The sequence below is a fragment of the Pectinophora gossypiella genome, chromosome 5 (assembly GCF_024362695.1).
Source record: "Pectinophora gossypiella chromosome 5, ilPecGoss1.1, whole genome shotgun sequence".
NCBI classification, from domain to species: Eukaryota; Metazoa; Arthropoda; class Insecta; order Lepidoptera; family Gelechiidae; genus Pectinophora; species Pectinophora gossypiella.
Genome location: NC_065408.1, coordinates 14,660,295 through 14,678,811, shown reverse-complemented (window position 1 = coordinate 14,678,811; position 18,517 = coordinate 14,660,295). Strand labels below are relative to the sequence as shown.

General features: G+C 35.7%; 1 protein-coding gene across 2 annotated transcripts in view; it reads right to left on the bottom strand.

Annotated features, from left to right (window-relative positions):
* Positions 1-18,517, bottom strand: part of LOC126367001 (DNA N6-methyl adenine demethylase-like) — a 141,386-nt gene that overhangs the window by 27,545 nt on the left and 95,324 nt on the right. The window contains exons 1-2 of one of the 2 annotated variants that reach the window (XM_050010350.1): positions 17,644-17,855; positions 10,049-10,066 (exon numbers count right to left, since the gene is read on the bottom strand). The exons of the other annotated variant lie outside the window; for it this stretch is intronic. The gene's annotated coding sequence lies outside the window, so the exon portion shown is untranslated. Of the gene's footprint in view, positions 1-10,048; positions 10,067-17,643; positions 17,856-18,517 lie in introns of those variants that run through there. 2 annotated transcript variants of the gene reach the window in all.

The following is an 18,517-nucleotide window of genomic DNA, read 5'->3' as shown; positions in this document are numbered from 1 at the left end:
TATATTCTTCACGCTATAAGACTGCATTTTCCTTATCATATTATCTCGGAGATTAGAATAAATTGCGAGTCTCAAATTCCACAAGAATAATGGGTGTTCTATTTTTTGTTTTTATACAAAACATTGTTGGTAAAAGACCTTGTTAGTTGTTACCTATTTTGATTGGTTGAGCAAAAAATACGTATTAGGTATACTTACATTAAATTTTTATTACAGAATAAATAAATTCGAACACAGAGGTACATTACGTTGAAGTATAAGGTTATCAACGCAAGCAAATATATTGGACAATTTAACTTAAAGCCCTCATACAAAAACCTCGTTTTACACAGACACTACACATTGACGTATCGTACACGCGCGTCTGTGTGTGTAACGTCTGACGCCCATAAGATTGAATACTAAAGTAAGACCGAGAGGGGGTGAGGTAAACCTAGCTCAGTCGCTGGTGAGGAGCGGAGAGTTGCCGTTCTATACGTAGTAGTATTACTTATTCTTTTGCTTATAGTTTGTAATTGTTTAAAGACACCTACACCAACCCACAGTGGAACAGCGTGGTGAACTATGCTCTCTCTCCGATTAATTGAACGGAAGCTTGTATCTATCAGGGAGATATATATCTTTAGGCTGTATATCGCCACCTTTAAGCCGTTGGTAACGATTATAACTTACTAATATAGTACGTAGTCGTTACATGAGTCATGTCAGGGGCCTATGGCGGCTCAGTAATAACCCTGACACCAGGGTTGTTGGGTTGGTTATCCTCACAACCCACACGATAGAAGAGTAGAAGTCACCTTATGATGAGATCCACGTAAGCGCGTTTTTGACGCATATTCTGACGTGATTTTTCTGCAATAAAACCTCGATGTCGAACAATGAATAGGTTAGTTTCCAACTAGTCAACGTTAAACACAAAATTACTATGGAATTTGTACGAAAAACCACGTTGTGACGTCGTAGAAAGACGTGATAAAATGTCTGAAATTATTTTTACGGATTTCATAAATGAGTAAAATAAAAAAAAGAAAATATTTTTCGTTAGTTTTTAGATCTGTCTTTCTTTATCAATCAGAATTTCATAATTTATCTTGAATCTAGTACACGACCCAATTTCATTTAGCTTGTCTATTGCGATATTATATAGAATGTACATACATACATAAACTCACGCCTATTTCCCACCGGGGTAAGCAGAGACTATATAATTCCATTTGCATCGATCCTGACACACTTCTCTTGCTTCCTTCACATTCATCAATCGCTTCATACAACGATACAGAATGTGGTTTTTAAAAATTTCACTTAACTACGTGGTTTTCTCTTTAAGGCGATTACATAATGTATTTTTCACTTTATGGTAAGCAAGTGACGATGTGGGCTAAGGAAACACTTACGTAATAGATGTTTATTCACTCTAGCTTTGAAGATTCCAAGATTACGGATAAGCGTAGGTAAGTATGTCTCCAGTAACAGTAACAGCCTCCGTGGTCTAGTGGTTAGAGCGTTAGGCTCACGATCTGGAGGTCCGGGTTCGATTCCCGATGGGGACATTGTCGAAATCACTTTGTGAGACTGTCCTTTGTTTGGTAAGGACTTTTCAGGCTTGAATCACCTGATTGTCCGAAAAAGTAAGATGATTCCATGCTTCGGAGGGCACGTTAAGCCGTTGGTCCCGGCTATTAGCCGTAAAAACACCTCCACCAACCCGCAGTGGAGCAGCGTGGTGGAGTATGCTCCATACCCCCCTCCGGTTGATTGAGGGGAGGCCTGTGCCCAGCAGTGGGACGTATATAGGCTGTTTATGTATGATTTTTTTTTTTTGACGTGACTTATTGTAGATTTGCCGCAGATGGCATTAACTACTTGGCCGGAAGTTTATGTATGTATGTAAGGTAAGTATGTATGTAACAGTAGCAAAAAGACGCAATACGGGTTCAGCTAAACAACTTGAAGGTCTTTCTTTGTGTGGGTCGCTCCTTAACCTTCCCGCTGAATCTATTATGTTCTAGAATTGATTACTTCCGCCGCTCTTAGTTTTTTTTCTTTAAACATAACTTGAACTAAGAAAGAAAGAAAGAAACGTTTATTATAAAGGGACACCACAGTAACAAATATAAAACAAATAACAAATATATATTATAAAACACGGAGGAACACACAACTTACAATCAAACAAAACTCCTAAAAAAAACAACATACACGAGAAATACAAATAATTGAATGTATGGACAGGGGCCTGTTTAATAAAACTTACAATTGTAAATTACAACGACAATTCATGGTGTTCATTACGTAGCTAATATGAAACTGCAAAATATTTGTGATCACAAACTCCGCAACGTACATCAAAATTGTCATTGTAATTTACAATTGTAAGTTTTACTAAACAGGCCCCTGGTCAACGATGGTAGTGGTGTCCTTTATAAAAGGGCCTCACTCAGCGTAAGCCGCGGCGCGAGCCACTACGCTGGTATTCTGTGGACCCTGCTAACTATACACGTCCCACTGCTAGGCACAGTCCTCCCCTCAATTAACCGGAGGGGGTATGAACATACTCCACCACGCTGTTACACAGCGGTGAAGGTGTTAGGGCTAGTAGCCCGCGACCAACCGCTTAGCGTGCCTTCCGAAGCACGGAATCATCTTACATTTTTGGACAATCAGGTGATTCAAGCCTGCAATGTCCAAACAAAGGACAGTCTCACAAAGTGATTTCGACAATCTCCCCATCGGGAATCGAAACCGGACCTCCAGATGGTGAGCCCAACGCTCTAATCACTAGACCACGGAAGCTGTTATGTTTCTTTTCTTTTTACCGGAGGTATTTTCCGCTGTGGAATTTGGAGGTAGAAAGGAAAGCGATAAAATTGTGGGGTAGTGAAATTTTATGGTTATGAAAGCGTAGGTGTTATAAGATGGACTCTTCCGTCATTCTTTTATTTTTCATGAGTTGAAAATCTATTTTAACTTTTAAATTCTGGTAACTTATGTGGTATTTTTCATATGAAATATTTTTTTTATCCTTCGCAATTTTTTACAGCTGACCAAAGCAAATGTATAAAAAAGCTACTATTCGTTTTGTGCATACTTTTATGGGCTATATCTCAGTACGACACCCGACCTGAGGAGAAAGGTGTTGGTTGTTGGTTACGCAACCAACAAGACAGCAGCAGGGCTAACTTGCGCAACGTGATAAAATTTTGTCACGGTCATTTTATCGATTCTGATTTTATCGATATAATTATGTCGTTTTGTCGATTGGTGGTAGCAAAAGTATGGAACTGAAAATAATGTAGGAAAAAGCAATTAAGGAAAATAATTAAAAAAACAAACATTTTCATGAATTTTCGGACAAGAAATTCCACTTGATATCAACTCAGAATCATAGTCTGAATCATCCCCCTCAGTATTCGTTACGATGTTACTAACAATATATAATTTGTCTAAACTAGCAGTGTTTATATCATAAAAAAGTGTTGCAAATGATTATGCGTCATTGTTAAAATCTATTTTTAATTTTGGCGCTTTCTCAAGGATTTTGTTGTAAACAAAATAAAATTTCAATACACCATTAACCTAATTATGCACGGATTTTGTCAATACAATGACTAATTATAATAGTATTTGCGTGCGAATTTCGATGACTTATACCGGTATATTCAACCCATTTCACTTTGTAATATTATTATTGTAATAAAACTATTATATCGACCTTGTCTGTTCCTATTCAATTTTATAATTATGTTTTAAATAAGAATATTTGTCTTTTTTGACATGCGCACTTACTTTCATATTCGCAAATGTCAAATTGCAATATTGCTTTTTAGATGAATGCTTTGATGTGGCTTTGACCCTCAGGTCCAAACGTCGAGGTGCAAAAGCTGAAGATACTGGCGTGTCAGTATCGTAGAAAGTGTATTCCGTTATCTCTGCTTACTTCAATGGGGAATAGACGAGAATTTATGTGTGTATGTTTGCAAAAAAAATAAAAATTGAAATTGATTGATGGATTATGAACAAAAGTTATTATAATTTGAAGGAATATTTTAAATATAGAAAAAAAGAATATTAAAAAAAAAGGAATATTTTAAATATAAAGTGTTTTATTATTATTATTAATTAAATTTTCAATAACAATAAGTAAGTAGTTATCTTCTTTTCAAAATAGGCACCATTTCTTTATTTATTTTTTAAATATTTGTACGCCTGCATGCATGCCGAACACATCACAACACTGTTATTTAAATGTATTTTACCACGTTTTTGTATTATATCTGTTCTCGCAAATAAATTGATTTGATTTGAAAAAATGAGTGACCGTCTCGTATCTAATTTCGGCAACGGAACCCTTCTAAACACACCATTGAATCTCATAGACAAATCATTATTTAATAACACCACTTTTCCATTGTTATGTCACAAAGCAATAACATTAACTAATGTTTATTAAATAACACATGTTGAACGCAACAATTGTTAATAATTAGCACTGATGTTTGCAAAAACATCCGCAAATTCATATCCAAACATACGTTATAATAATCATGCCTGATGTAGGCATAGAATAAGGAATAATACTACGTATAGAACGGCAACTCTCTGCTCCCCACCAGCGTCTGAGCTATGTTTACCTCACCCCCTCGAACATAGTTTAGACTTGAATCGTATGGTGTCAGACGTCACACATACAAATGCGCGTGTAATAAGGTTAATGTGTAGTTCTTCTTCTTCTATCGTGTGGGTTGTTAGGTGGATTACCAACCTCATCAACCCTGGTGTCAAGGTTACTTTTGTGTCGCCCAAGGCCCCTGACATAGCTCATGTAACAATTCCTCATTTACATCAGTAAGTAGTAGCCGGGACCAACGGCTTAACGTGCGTTCCGAAGCACGGATTATCTTACTTTCGGACAATCAAGTGATCAGCATGTAATCTCCTAATCAAACTAGGGATCACAAAGTAATTTTTGTGTTAATTCCCCACCGGGATTCGAACCCGGGACCTCCGGATCGTGAGCCCAACGCTGAACCACTGGACCACCGATGTGTAGTGTCTGTGTAAAACAAGGAACTCCACCTCACTACCCACACGATAGAAGAAGACTAATTCATAGACGTAGTAAATAGTATTTACTGATAAGTAGGAATCTAAATGCGTTAGTACTATCATTAGTAGCATGATATGAATAGAATCAATGTTATTATGTTCATTGATAATTTTGCAGCATAACATAACTATATTCTGATTGGGGTAGTCAGAGGCACAATTATCGCATGACGATGACCTTACTCACGTTTCAAAACTTTTTCTTTTCTCTAATATAAGTACAGAGCATTTTAGTTTCGATCACCATCGACTCGCAAAGAAGAAGAAGAGCATATTCTCAAAATAAAACAAATTTTGTACCGGGTGAGAGCTCTCAGCGCTCCCCATTTGTGCGGCCAAGTAGTACAGTCATGAGCAATATAATGTACCCACTTTACTACTCTGTCGCACTAACATATTTGAAAGTTAATGTGACATGGTACCAAAGTGTATACATATTAATGCTCGTGACCGTACAACAGGCCTAGGCGTAGTCAAATGGGAAACCCTTATGACAATCGACATGTCACCGAAAAATATGAGATTACCATGTCACCTAATATGCCGTTAATTTTTTATCACTGTCAAATGTCAAAATCGTTTGCAGGTTGGCTAATCCAGTCATCCTAGAATGCAGAACGTATGGCCACGTGTTCGTATCTTGGCTTGAGCTCTAAACCACTGAATTTCACTTTGAGTTTAAAATCATGTTTGCAGATAGTTGATATCACGTGGTTTCCAGAATTTTCTCCGATTAATGCGCATAGGCTCGCTCCAATTTACATGGGACTTAAACATAGTTGACCAAGAGTGGGTGTATATGCTATACACCTCTGCCTACCCCTTCGGGAATACAGGCGTGATACTACGTTATGTTATGTTTGAATTGACGGCAATTTCCAAAACCAAAATGTATGCAAGTACGTTTTCTATAACCTAATTTTATTATCTGCATATTTTAAATTTATGTCTGACAGAATTGTTTCGACAACCGACCTTCAAAGTTACTGAGCCTACGTTTAGAGAGAGACGGCGTAACAAGGAGGGCGCATGCGTGACGTCACTGCGCCGGAGCAGCGGCAACGTCGCTTCCAATGTTTTGTAAATAGAATCTCCGTTGGCGATTGTAACGAAAACGGGACGGCACTATAAACCAGAAAGAGACAAAAGCACGGCCAATAAAATTAGACTTTACGTCTTTGAAACACGGGTTAAGACATATTTTATATGTACAGTTAAGTTTGGACTAGTGGGTGCGTATAGTTATCGGTTGCTATGTCGAACAAGATATTGTTATCAGTGCATTGGCCCGATCAAATGAGTGCTGCAGCCGTGAAATCTTCGTTAATTGTTTGGGAGATAACAGTTTTATGTTCCTCAAGTAGGTACCTACCTACCTATTATTTATATACTTGATTCATTCTTCGTTTGTCCCACATTAAAAAATCCTAGGTGGTCCCAAACAATATGCTTCTTTCGTCCCAATAATTTTAATCCCAAGCGAATCGATCCAATTCACATTGTAGGTATTTAGTGACACCGTAACGAACACTCAGGGGGATGATTCAGATCATGTTTCTGAGTTAATAGTTTCAAGTGGAATTATCCGTCACAAAATTCATGTTCCTTATGTGCTTTTTAAATTATTTAAAATTCTATACTTTTGCCATGGAAACTACAACTAAGAGGTGTACGATTCAAACCATGATTCTGAGTTGATATCAAGTGGAATTTCTTGTCGGAAAATTCATGAAACTGTTAGTTCCTTTTTTTAATTAATTTCAGTTCGATACTTTTGCGACAGCAAATTCCATTTGATATCAACCCAAAATCATGGTCTGAATCATCCCTCAATTTCGTAACGATGTCACTAGCACCCTGTATTGGCATGACTTCAAACAAAGTCAACAGATGAATCGCCCATTACGAAAGAGTGTTATCATATTAGTGTATGATTTATAATTTAATTACTGTAGACAATAGACGGTTTTATATAAGACTATTCATCGACATTGCTTGTGTAATGTAGTTATAGTTATGTCTGTCACATCAATGATCGATTGTAATGAATCGAGTGAATCAATCAATCATAATCGAGTTTGCTACTGCAATTGCACTATTTAATACTGTGATTCATAATTAGTATTATACTTTAGTGGAATTATATAAACTAGGTGTTATGAGGTGCGTTTTTTAGACGTAGTGTCTGTTATATCTAGCGGGATATGTGTTTTAACATAGGTGGATCAAAAGCCGTGGTAGTCCAGTTGGTAGAACGCTTGCCTCTCACTTTGAGATCGCAGGTTCGAATCCAGCACAGGCCTAAACCAATGATTGTCGAATTTGTTTTCGAATTCATGTTTGGATCATAAATGATAATCACCTGCTCAGCGGTGAAGGAAAACATCGTGAGGAAACTCGCATTCCGAGAAATGTATTTTCGGTGGACTTAACCTGCATTGGGCTGGTTTTCCCTTCGCGGGTTGGAAGGTCAGACAGGCCTTTAGGTGCAGGTGTTCCCTAAAAAAGTAGCACGGAGAATGCTACACCGACAAGAGCATGGCTCTTAAATTAGTGATGATGGTGATTGATCATTCGCAATGTAACGTGAAATGTTTGACTTTAACATGTACCAAGTTGGAACTTTTGGAATATTGTAAAATCTGTTGTCTTTGCGCATTTACCTACTAGTCACGAGATAGTTAACATGATTTTATCGTTATTTATGAACTAATCACCAACCCGCATTGGAGCAGCGTGGTGGAGTATGCTCCATACCCACTCCGGTTGATTGAGGGGAGGCCTGTGCCCAGCAGTGGGACGTATATAGGCTGTTTATGTTATGTATATGTTATGAACTAATCAATGATTGAGTCTTGATAGCCCTTAAGTGTATAAAATAGCATCAAAATTATTATTAAAAGCTGAAACTTCCGGTATTAACTGGTTCTTTAATTAATTATTTTTAAGAGAAGAGTAGAGCTCGTTTTTATAATACTTACACAAATAAAAATATGACATTTATATTAATTGATATAAATAAAAATATTGTGGGACAGAATTTAATACAGCACTTAATTATTTAATTATTTACAAGTATATAGTAGTATTATCCATAATAATACAGCATTTTGGTAATGCTACCCATAAATTCTCAAAGGAACTGACGGAAAAAACGTACCTAATTGGGTAGTGCACTAGGCCCGGTTCAAGATAAATTATGAAATTCTGATTACTAAATAAAGACCAATTTAAAACTAACGAAAAACATTTTATTTTTTCTATTTAAGACTTATTTATGAATTTTAATCAAGAAATGCGTAATAATAAGTCCGACATTTTATCACGTTTTTCTATGACGTCACAGTGTGCTTTTTCATACAAATTCCATAGTAACTTCGTGTTTTGACGTTTAGTAAAAAATAACTGATTATCAGTAACATCAAATATTAATAAGTCAAATTATATATGTGTAGTTATAATATTGTAGGATCTAATCAGAGAGGCTCAAATCCTTCTCATCTCGGCTGTGTAGGGCTGGTTGTAAAATTTAACTTTTAACAAATTGCGTTGTAACGAAGTACCTCCGAAATTTTAATAAATAACTAAGTAGAGGGGATGAGATAGGGCTGTCACGAAGCTTGTATTTTCTAATCATTTATTTCACTTCTAAAGGTAGCAGACGAAAGTGGATAAGCATCGCATATGAAATGATCCAAAAGCACATTGCTTTTTTAAAGCTTCTGTACCACCAAGACTTTTTATTTGGGTTACTAATTTACTTTTAAAACATTCAATACCTAGTTGAATTAAGTTGCAAGCAATTAAAACGCTTAAGATGACATTAAATCAACTAACGTCTAAAGTGATAAAATCTGCTTTTAATAATTCCTCCATCTAGATTTTCAGGTAGAATTTTAAGCAAAATATAATGAGGAGTTAAATTCCGCCTCATCTAATTTCGGAGCTAGCAACCCTAAGGGGGTGGGTTCGAAATCCTCCCGGGGTCACTGACCCATCGACCGCCCCCCCTCCCGACGTATCGAACCTTCGCGGACGTGTCTTACTTATTTCAAGCTATTTCATATATTTCAGAAGTCATGTAAAATGCGGAAATTGGACGAAGTGATTCGACATGTACCTAATCATATTTCAATTCCGATTTGATTTCATTCCTTCTTTTGATGGTCCTTGGATGTGTGGGGACTATTGTGTCCTCTTTTTTCACGTAAAAGCCACTAAAATTGGTTACAGACAGACATAACAAGTGAATGAACAAATGAAGCAGTCTGCCTGAACTGAGACATACTAGCTAACGACTATATCCCAATTGGTTTAGTCAGAGGTACATCCATCGCAAGATGAACTAAGTACCGCACACCTCACCGAGCTCGACAGGCATAAAATTTATGGAACACACTTAAATTTTAGGCGGAAATTTAAAAAAGTAAAATTATATATTGGCCCATAACCCGACAGAATTAAATTAACATTATACGTGAAACGGTTTGCATATCAGCGAGATGTCTATTTAATTCGCCCGAATAATTCATTTCTTTTAAAATTAATAATTGTCAATCATAATGTCCCTTTTCTTTTCGACGGATAAGAAAATGATGGGTACAACTTAAAGTAAAATTAGGAGTTTTCTGCAGGAATCGTGGCCATTAAACATATTGCTCCTACCTTACCATGCTAAAAGAGAGACTAAACATAGACATTCTAATACATTTACGGATAAAAAAGTATTTTCAGCATAAGATTTTCAAGTAAGAAAAACGACTTCTAATAGAGAAAGTATTGAAAGAAAAATAGTCGCAACAAAAAAAGAATTAGTCACTTTTTAAATCTATAATAACTAGTAAAGAACAAGTAACGAACTACGTGCAATTAAAGAAAATAAAATAGTGCGAAGGAACATAAAAACGCACAAAAATACATTTGACTTATGTATATTTACCTTGATGTCTTGTAAGACCTGGAAAAAGATAAGCAACAATTAGATTCATTGCTTGATGGCTTAAAACTAAGTGTTATGAAATCTACATTTATAATTTATAAATTATTTATTATAAAAGTACCTAATACACAATCTTATTCTGATAATCATACAGCGATAAAAACCTCTTGCTTGTCAATGCTTCACAGAAATAACTACTTATAAAAAATAATATGAAATTACAATTTAAAATTCGAATTCAAAAATGCCAACCGAGAAACCAAATGCAAGTTGGATTATCATTTTCGTGTTAGTAATACATAATGATCATATTTTGGTTATGTAACTTAATTTATAATTATAATTACATATACACACAATACATTTTGTTTTTAGATTTTTCCTGTTTTTCAAATCGATTTCAACTCCGAAAACCTAAAATCGGAAAGCAGAAAAATCAATCTGTCTTTTTTGCTTTCTAACCAAAATCTCAAATTGAATTCCGAAGCGATTTCAACGTTCCGTTCCTTTTTCAATTTTGGCGCGAAACATAAAAAGAAAGAACGTATCGATATAAAGTATCAATAAACTATAGGGTAAAAGTGCATATCACTGACCACAACGACTTTACCCTGGTAAGATAAAATGTTAGATAACAACGAGGTCGCGCCCGGGTAGATTTATTGAATGTCGATGTGTCTTGGTGTAGGGTAGTGAGACGTGTAGGTCAAGAATAGTTTCAATGTCATTCCTAACTGATTCTACTGAATTTAGAAGTCAGAAAGTTACCTGCTTTATTTGGGGAAAACATTTTATATAAATAAGTAAACAGGCATTTAATTTCTGTTTAGATACAGACAACTTAAATATCAGTCAAGGACAAAATAGAAAGTAGAAATTTACAGAAATAGAAAATAACATTTCAAATATACGGACAAATCGCAAACTTAATAAAAAGCCGGATATCCGTGCGATGAGATGTCGTCGGAAAGGGCCTGAGGTTATCGACCGAGTGAAGTGACCCGGCCGGTGAAAAGTGCGGGTATAGCCGTTTGTAACGCCTCGGGGTAGGTCAGGCATGTTTACTAGGCAGTTTGATTGAGACCCGGGTATTTTACTATAAGATCTAGATACTGACTGTCATTGAGAGAAAAACTAAATCTATCTCTGTATTCTATTTCAAACAATTGCAAGTTTAACTGCAGAGAAGAAATCTTTTTCAGACTGATAAGCCTTTCGTTAAATATTTTATTTGTTTCTTTCTCAATACATGTGCAATAAAGAATATATCAACATCATATAGCAACCCAAAATGCCATGTTCACTATCATTATTATTATAATTTGTGTCTATTTTAAGGTTTATGTCATGTTTTGTCTAAAGTTTTATAGAGTCATATTGCTACAAGTTATGGTCGTAATACACTTTAATGTCCTGTGGTTTCATATTTTTATTATCAAGTCATAATAATTTCTGATCTATTAAATAACTTGACAATTACTTATTCTAGTAAATTGCACAATTTCAATAAAAAATCTGAATAACATTCAAAGAATAGCTCTATAAATTCACCGGGGAAAAGGAATAGAATTCCGGAATACAGTTCTGTGTCCAAGTTGAATTATTTCGCGCATATATACCCACATAGTTTCACGAACCTGGCACTACCCGGGTTACACTCGGGTAAAGTTCACGAGCCGTCTGCGGCGTGTCTACACAAGACCCGGATATGTTATACGCGGGCTTGGCATGTGAGGACGATTCTTTGCCCGGCCACATCTGAACAGTTGTAGTACTTCAATGATGTTAGTATTGTCGAATATTGAAGTTTTACTTAGGGTTTTTGGACGTTGTTCTTGCTATGTTCCTATCTACGATGCGACTGGCAAATGGAATTTGTTTTAGCGCTCGTGTATTTTTTAGGTATTTATATAAAAAAAATTGAATTTTCCTAAAAGGTCATGTATTTTTAATGTTGTAAAATTCAAGAAGAAAAAGGTGACGGGTTTCTGATCATCTTAGATTGGCTTCTATTTCTAGATTAGCATTTTACAATTTATCTTAGGCCAATTGAAAACTCTATTCTTTAAAAAATGACCTTAGACTGATGTGTGAAGAAGACGATACATATCTAATATTGGCAAGAAAAACTTGACAGAAAAGAGATCGCGCCCGTAATCCCTTGAACCGAAAGTACGAAAACTTGAGTTACTTTGCTTTAAAGGTAAGTCCCGGATAATCCTGGCAAAACGATAAGGTAAACGTCCCTGTGGTGGGCGCGTGGTTCAAGTTCAAGGGCGGGATCCTGCGGATATCTTACGCCTGTCTGCTCGATCCGGTCCCGCGGGCCCGGGAAATATGAGCCTGCCGCCGACAGTGGATCGACTTATTTTGGTTTGTTTGTAAACAACGGTGCTCTCTGATCCAAATTTGGATCGGTTAATGTCATGGATGTCGTTTGTCTTCTCAAGTCGAGTTCTTGCTGAATTAATTTAAAGGAGAGTTGCTAGTGAAATGAATTTGTGACAAGATTCCCGTAAGATGATCTGTTTTTGGTGTTTAATTTATTCATGGAACCTGCCTACCCAGTCATTTGTATAATATAAATGACAAATATAATTAATATAAAGAAATAAAGAAAATAATAGATAGTTCGATAAGATGTTTAGAAAAAAAGGAGCGAGAACGTCACTGACTCCGTAAGAATGTTATCAATTGCTATCGTAGAATGCAAATTAACCGCGATGACAGTCAAAATACGAACTGAATTCCTTCAGTCGCCTCAAATTCAAAACAACAGGTGCTTACGTTTTCTTTTTATCGCTAAATAAAATAAACAATCGTTTTTCCCACGTGGCGTGATAGTAAGCATGAATGAAGTGGTAATAGTTGTCACACGTTCTAGGCGTGACTGCGCCGCCGGGCGGTCTGCGTCGCGTCGTCGCCTACACCACTTAAACACGATACTTGCGTCCTCGCTGCGATTTTATTACGTACGCTTTTGACGCGGATGGACTACAAATGGACCGTTTACCCTATTCAAACGACGAACACGGAAGAAATTAATATGACGGATATCTTTTTAGAACCTTAAAATAAACATTTATTACTTGTGCCAAGGTTGCTAGATTCGATTTTAATAATACGACATAATTAATTGTTTCCTTGGTGTCACTTTGCAGAAACATACGACAGTTTTCTCAAAATGCTAATATCAACCTCATTTACTAGAAGGTAGCCGAGAGAAAGTGTTTTAACAAAGAAACTGTATGGATCTATAAGTCCCTTTTGACAAACCTTCACTTCGTGTTACGACAAGATTTATGAGATAAGAGTAAATGGAAAAGTACCTACCGAATAATGGCCGCTATAACAAATGGAAAGCGATTTTACATCGACAGTTAAATTTTATTACTAAGCTCTTGGTTTGGTAGTGATCTATTTTCTATTACAAGTTAATTTATATTTTGTTACTTATTTGTCTTTGTTTTTTTTTTTTCACCAAATTGGAAGGACCATTTTTTATCCGGTTTACTATTTTATATCGTCGAGCTCGTTTATTGAAAAAGTTCAGTAGCTCTACCATTTCCAAACACGAAAACTTTTCCGAGTATTTTACATGCAAACTGCTTGGTCTGCGTCTCTCGAGTGTTATTCCACATTTTAATTTTATTTTTTAAATATTTCAGCCAGTTTAAAAACAGAACATTGCCGCAACGGCTAATTGCAGTTGATATGACTCGTAAAGTCAATTACGATGGTCATGAAGCGTTCGTAAATTAAAATTTACGTGCGCGTAAAAGCTCTATGTAGACATTTATGCAACTTTATATTACTTTAGCGTCTTTCTTTTTCAAATAAACCGTTCAGGGGTTACAAGGAAAATACGCTTGCAATATTTCAATAACATTAATATTCGTGGGAAATGTTATGTGCATGTATTTTGTTTGTCCGTGTAGTTTTTATTAGTGCCAAAACTTCATATTATTTTCAAGTTTGTTTTCTTTTGTACTTAAATACAAATCATAGTTAAGTCCTGACTGTGATGGTAAATAATTTAGAAAATTAAACAAAACATGCCGTCGCTATGTAACCATTTCCGAAAATGTCCTGCCGTCCATTGATGCGCAGACATTATCGATTTTGGCATTTTTCGAGACACGGGCAATGGGCAAGCTGTCTGACAGCATTTTGTTGTTTTAAAACGCGCCGTTCCTGGCCGTCGGGACGTCACTCATCATCGGCTGCGTTTAACGTTATCACGTTTACATGTCCCTCGCAATTTGCTGGAGTTAAAAATATTGCGAAAACGTGTCGGGATTTTAACGACATGTGTGTACAAACTGGCTTAGCATAAATTGCCTCCTTCATGTGACTAAAATATTATTTTTGGTCCTATGGCTTTAGGTAGATTGTAGGTTAAAACCGATAAGCAATAATCGCATAACTACTAGGTACAGGTTGAGATTTGTGCATTCGGTAAGTAGGTATTATTCGGAAATTTCAAAATAGAGTTATACCAACAGCAATGGGCTTGAAGTAGGCTATCACTAAGCCGACCACGTGTTTTTATTTACACCACTATCATACATCGACCCGCAACGCGCGATCGAGTGAATGAATCGAGGGCAATACGAGAGTGACCTAAATTTTTATTCGCCACGCGTTTGCCGCCGCCATAGCCGCGGCGCGCACCATGTGGCAACATTGGTCAACCAGCCTATAACTGGGACGTATACCCCACGCAACGCGAGTTTTTAAATTTAGAACCAATTCGGTTTGTTTTCAAAATATTAATGCAGTCTTAGTTATTTGCTTTTTCTTTTTGTTGGACGAGGGGTTTAAGTGGCCAGTGTGTGGTTGTAATAGTGGCTTATTTTCTTAAGTGTCTTCTTCTGTGTAACATCAAGATATGATATATTTTCCTTTAACTGTTATATTTACAAAGTTTTTACTTAAAACTTACTATATACGTAGTAATTAACGAAGTATATAGCACCTACAGACATATTGGTCTTTTTACACATAACAGGCTGTTTATAGATCTTTTTAACATCAACGATTATGCATGTATGACAAAAGATTTTGAAATAATTTGGATGGATTACGAGTACAATTTAAAGCCAGTAATCGGAAAAGAGGACAAAGATATGTTATCTATATCCGTATCTAAGTTTACTATGTTATGTAAACTGAATATCTCGATAAGAAGGGATAAGAGTCGCGTGAATCACTCAGCCCGGAATTTTGAACTGTACAAAAAACCTATCAGTGTGAGTTGAATGACAACTAGATTTTTCTTATAGTGATAATTTGATTGGTTGTATGTTTGTTAATATTATAATAATTATTTACATAGACTATCTCATTCTTGACTTGTTACTAATTGTGCATCTGTCCACCTCTTTACAATCCTGTCACACTCACATAATTGACATTTAGGGATATCAAAATTTCAATTTGTCAAAAAAGTTAATGCGACTTGGTACTAAAGTGTATACAAAGTACAATACAATACAAAAACTCTTTATTGCACTTAAATCATATTAAAAATACATTAGGTATTATAATTAGATACCTACATATTAGTGCGTCCTCGAGACTAAGGGTGTATCTATTCAAAAATCTAGATTATAATTAGCTTTTATTTAAACGAGCGAAGATAAGTACTCTACAATATTATTCTTTTAGTAAGATTTAAAACCAGAGCACGTATTATTTAGAAACCGAATAGTTTTATTTCTTACAGTGGTGCTGATTCCTGTAGACACCATTTAATTTTATTTTAAGTTATACCTGTCAGTGTTTTCTTATCCGCCTAAAAGGAAAGGGACGGGTAGGTAATCGACAGGCATAAAATTTATGGAACACACGTCAATTTTAAAATTTATATGTTGACCAATAACCCGACAGAATTAAGTTGACAGCACACGCGTTGCTTACCAGCTTACCTATTTTATACGTCCCTTTTCTTTTCGGCGGCTAAGAAAATGACGGTTATAACTTAAAATAAAATTAGGAGGTGTCTGCAGGAATCGGGGTCGATGTGTATAGTGCTCTTCGCCATGTTATTAGGTACCGACCCATCTTTACATTAGCCTTGGAAAACTTTAGGTGTTGCCCAGTTTAGTAACAGGAAAATACAGTGAAATATTGCAATAGCATTTTAATCTCGTTCAAATAACATTTATTTGCCATTTTTATGTAAAAATAGATGCTCGATGATGCCGCAAATAAAAAATACATAATGCAATATTTTAAGACTTATGTAACAGTCTAATTTCTGATGTAACTTTTATTTTATTTAATGTTTTATTATAAGCTGTTGGTGTACCTTTTTATACGTATAAATAAATAAATAAGTTTTAATGTTATAGTCTAGTTTACGTTACACTTAATTATCTAATTTCACGACTGTAACTAGTTATGTATGCCATAAATAAATAAATAAAAATAAATAAATAAAATAAATAAAAAAATACGAGATCCATTTATTTTTTTCCTTAAACAATATATAATTCTAGATAAAAGTACTATACTCTACGATGTAAATTATAGTAAATGCATGTAGAGATCGTAAGTAATTACGATAATAACGGGTTTACCGTAATGAGATGAAATGGGGTTCGGTATGAATTACTTATCATTAAAGTCCGTTTATTTTCCCGTAATTTCTATTTAATATGTCGTTGTAATTTTCAGAAATACCTGTTTAATAAGTCATTGACTCACTGTATTGTTTTTAATTTTCTGTGAATGTGGGTAGCTGTAGGTTTTTGTTTTTTTTTGTGAAGTGTAGCGTTTCTAGCGTAAATAAATTTAAGTAAAGTCGTCACGTGCAATTTTTTTTTTTACACACAGACGCCTATTTCTCTTTGGGATAGGCAGAGCCCACGGAATTCAATTTAGTTATTACGATCTTAACATATCAGTAGGGTAACTCTACATAGGTAGACATTTTTTTTTGTTATGGCTGGATAGTGTAGAAATTATAATGCATAATGTAGGTATGATCGTCTGCCTTCTTAATTTATATGGCTATTCAAAATGTGTAGTACCTACCTACCTTGTATCGATTAGAGAAAACTTGCATTTGGCGGGTAGGCACATCTACTTACTTTTTATTATTTTTTTTATTTATAGGACACTCAAATTATAAATGGTAATTTAACGGGCTGAACAATAATATAAATTACATAGATAGTAATTTAACTGCAATTAAATTTCAATTTTATTTTCCTACCACTTAATTAAAGATCGTTATCTTACTTGGACATAAAACTTATTCATTAGCAATTATGGCCGTATGATTAAATATACTTATAATTATTTCACGCCGTGTTCTATGCAGAGTACGTGGGTAATTTGTTTAATATTATAATAGGCTCAGTGGGATCTCCAAATGGAACTACTAACTAACTTATATTAAAAATAAAAATAGTGGTGTGCCGTCAGTCATCCAGTGATCGACTGCACGCGGTCCATCACTGCGTCTTGTTCGCGTGCCTCGGGGAGTATTGACCTTTCTATGCTTAAGCGATTTAGCGCAATCAAACCGGTTTTATTTTCCTCCACCACGTCAAATGTCAATGAGCCAAATTTAATTTACAACCGACCTCAAAATTCCGCGCTGGCCGCACAAAAATCCAAGGTCTCCACAAATTAAAAAGAAAACAAACACAACACACGCGGCACGTTCGAAATCAAAAATTTGAAAAGTCAAATTCGCGCGGGAACTTGTTAGTGATGTGCATCGGTCGGCGGGATCGCGGCGGAATCGATAGTTGCAGCGTGAATCGATTATTACGTAAGGCGCGTGGTGAGCAGAGCGACGTCGCACGTGACTGGTGGCCGTGTGACGGAACGAGCGCGCGTCCGCCGCCCCCGCGCCCCGCACCGCCCCTCCTCCACATACTACAGATACATAGACCAGACGTTTGATAAACAAATTACAAAAGAAGAGCTTCAGCTTTAATATGTTGTTTTAGACTTTTCTAAAGCGTACGCGAGGCGCTCTTTATCAACATTGTTTGAGTTGGAAACTTTTTAATTGTTTTACCCAAACTCGTTCATTAAGAGTTTATGGAGAATTTAATTGTTTTTCGGCGGAATGAAATTATTGGTGAGACTAAATTAATTAGAAGGCTCAAATTGATTACACATAAAATTTATGTGCCAATCAAAATGTAATAAAAAGATGAAATAGGAAATCTAAATCGAATCTGGTCACGTAAACACGATCTCGATTATCAAAAATGGAAAGTGGAAAGGAATCGAATGATAATAAATTCTCTACATTTTCAATACGGACAAATGGGGCACAATACATAGTATGGATTGCATAGAGGGCTTTCTGTTTGTCTCTTTCTTTTCTTCAAGCAACTGCAGCATTTCCTGAGAATGCTGTCTCTGTCTGGCAGACGTACGATAGCATTGAACCGATAACTTGGCATCGTCATATCAGTTAAGTATAGTATGAGTAATGTTTTC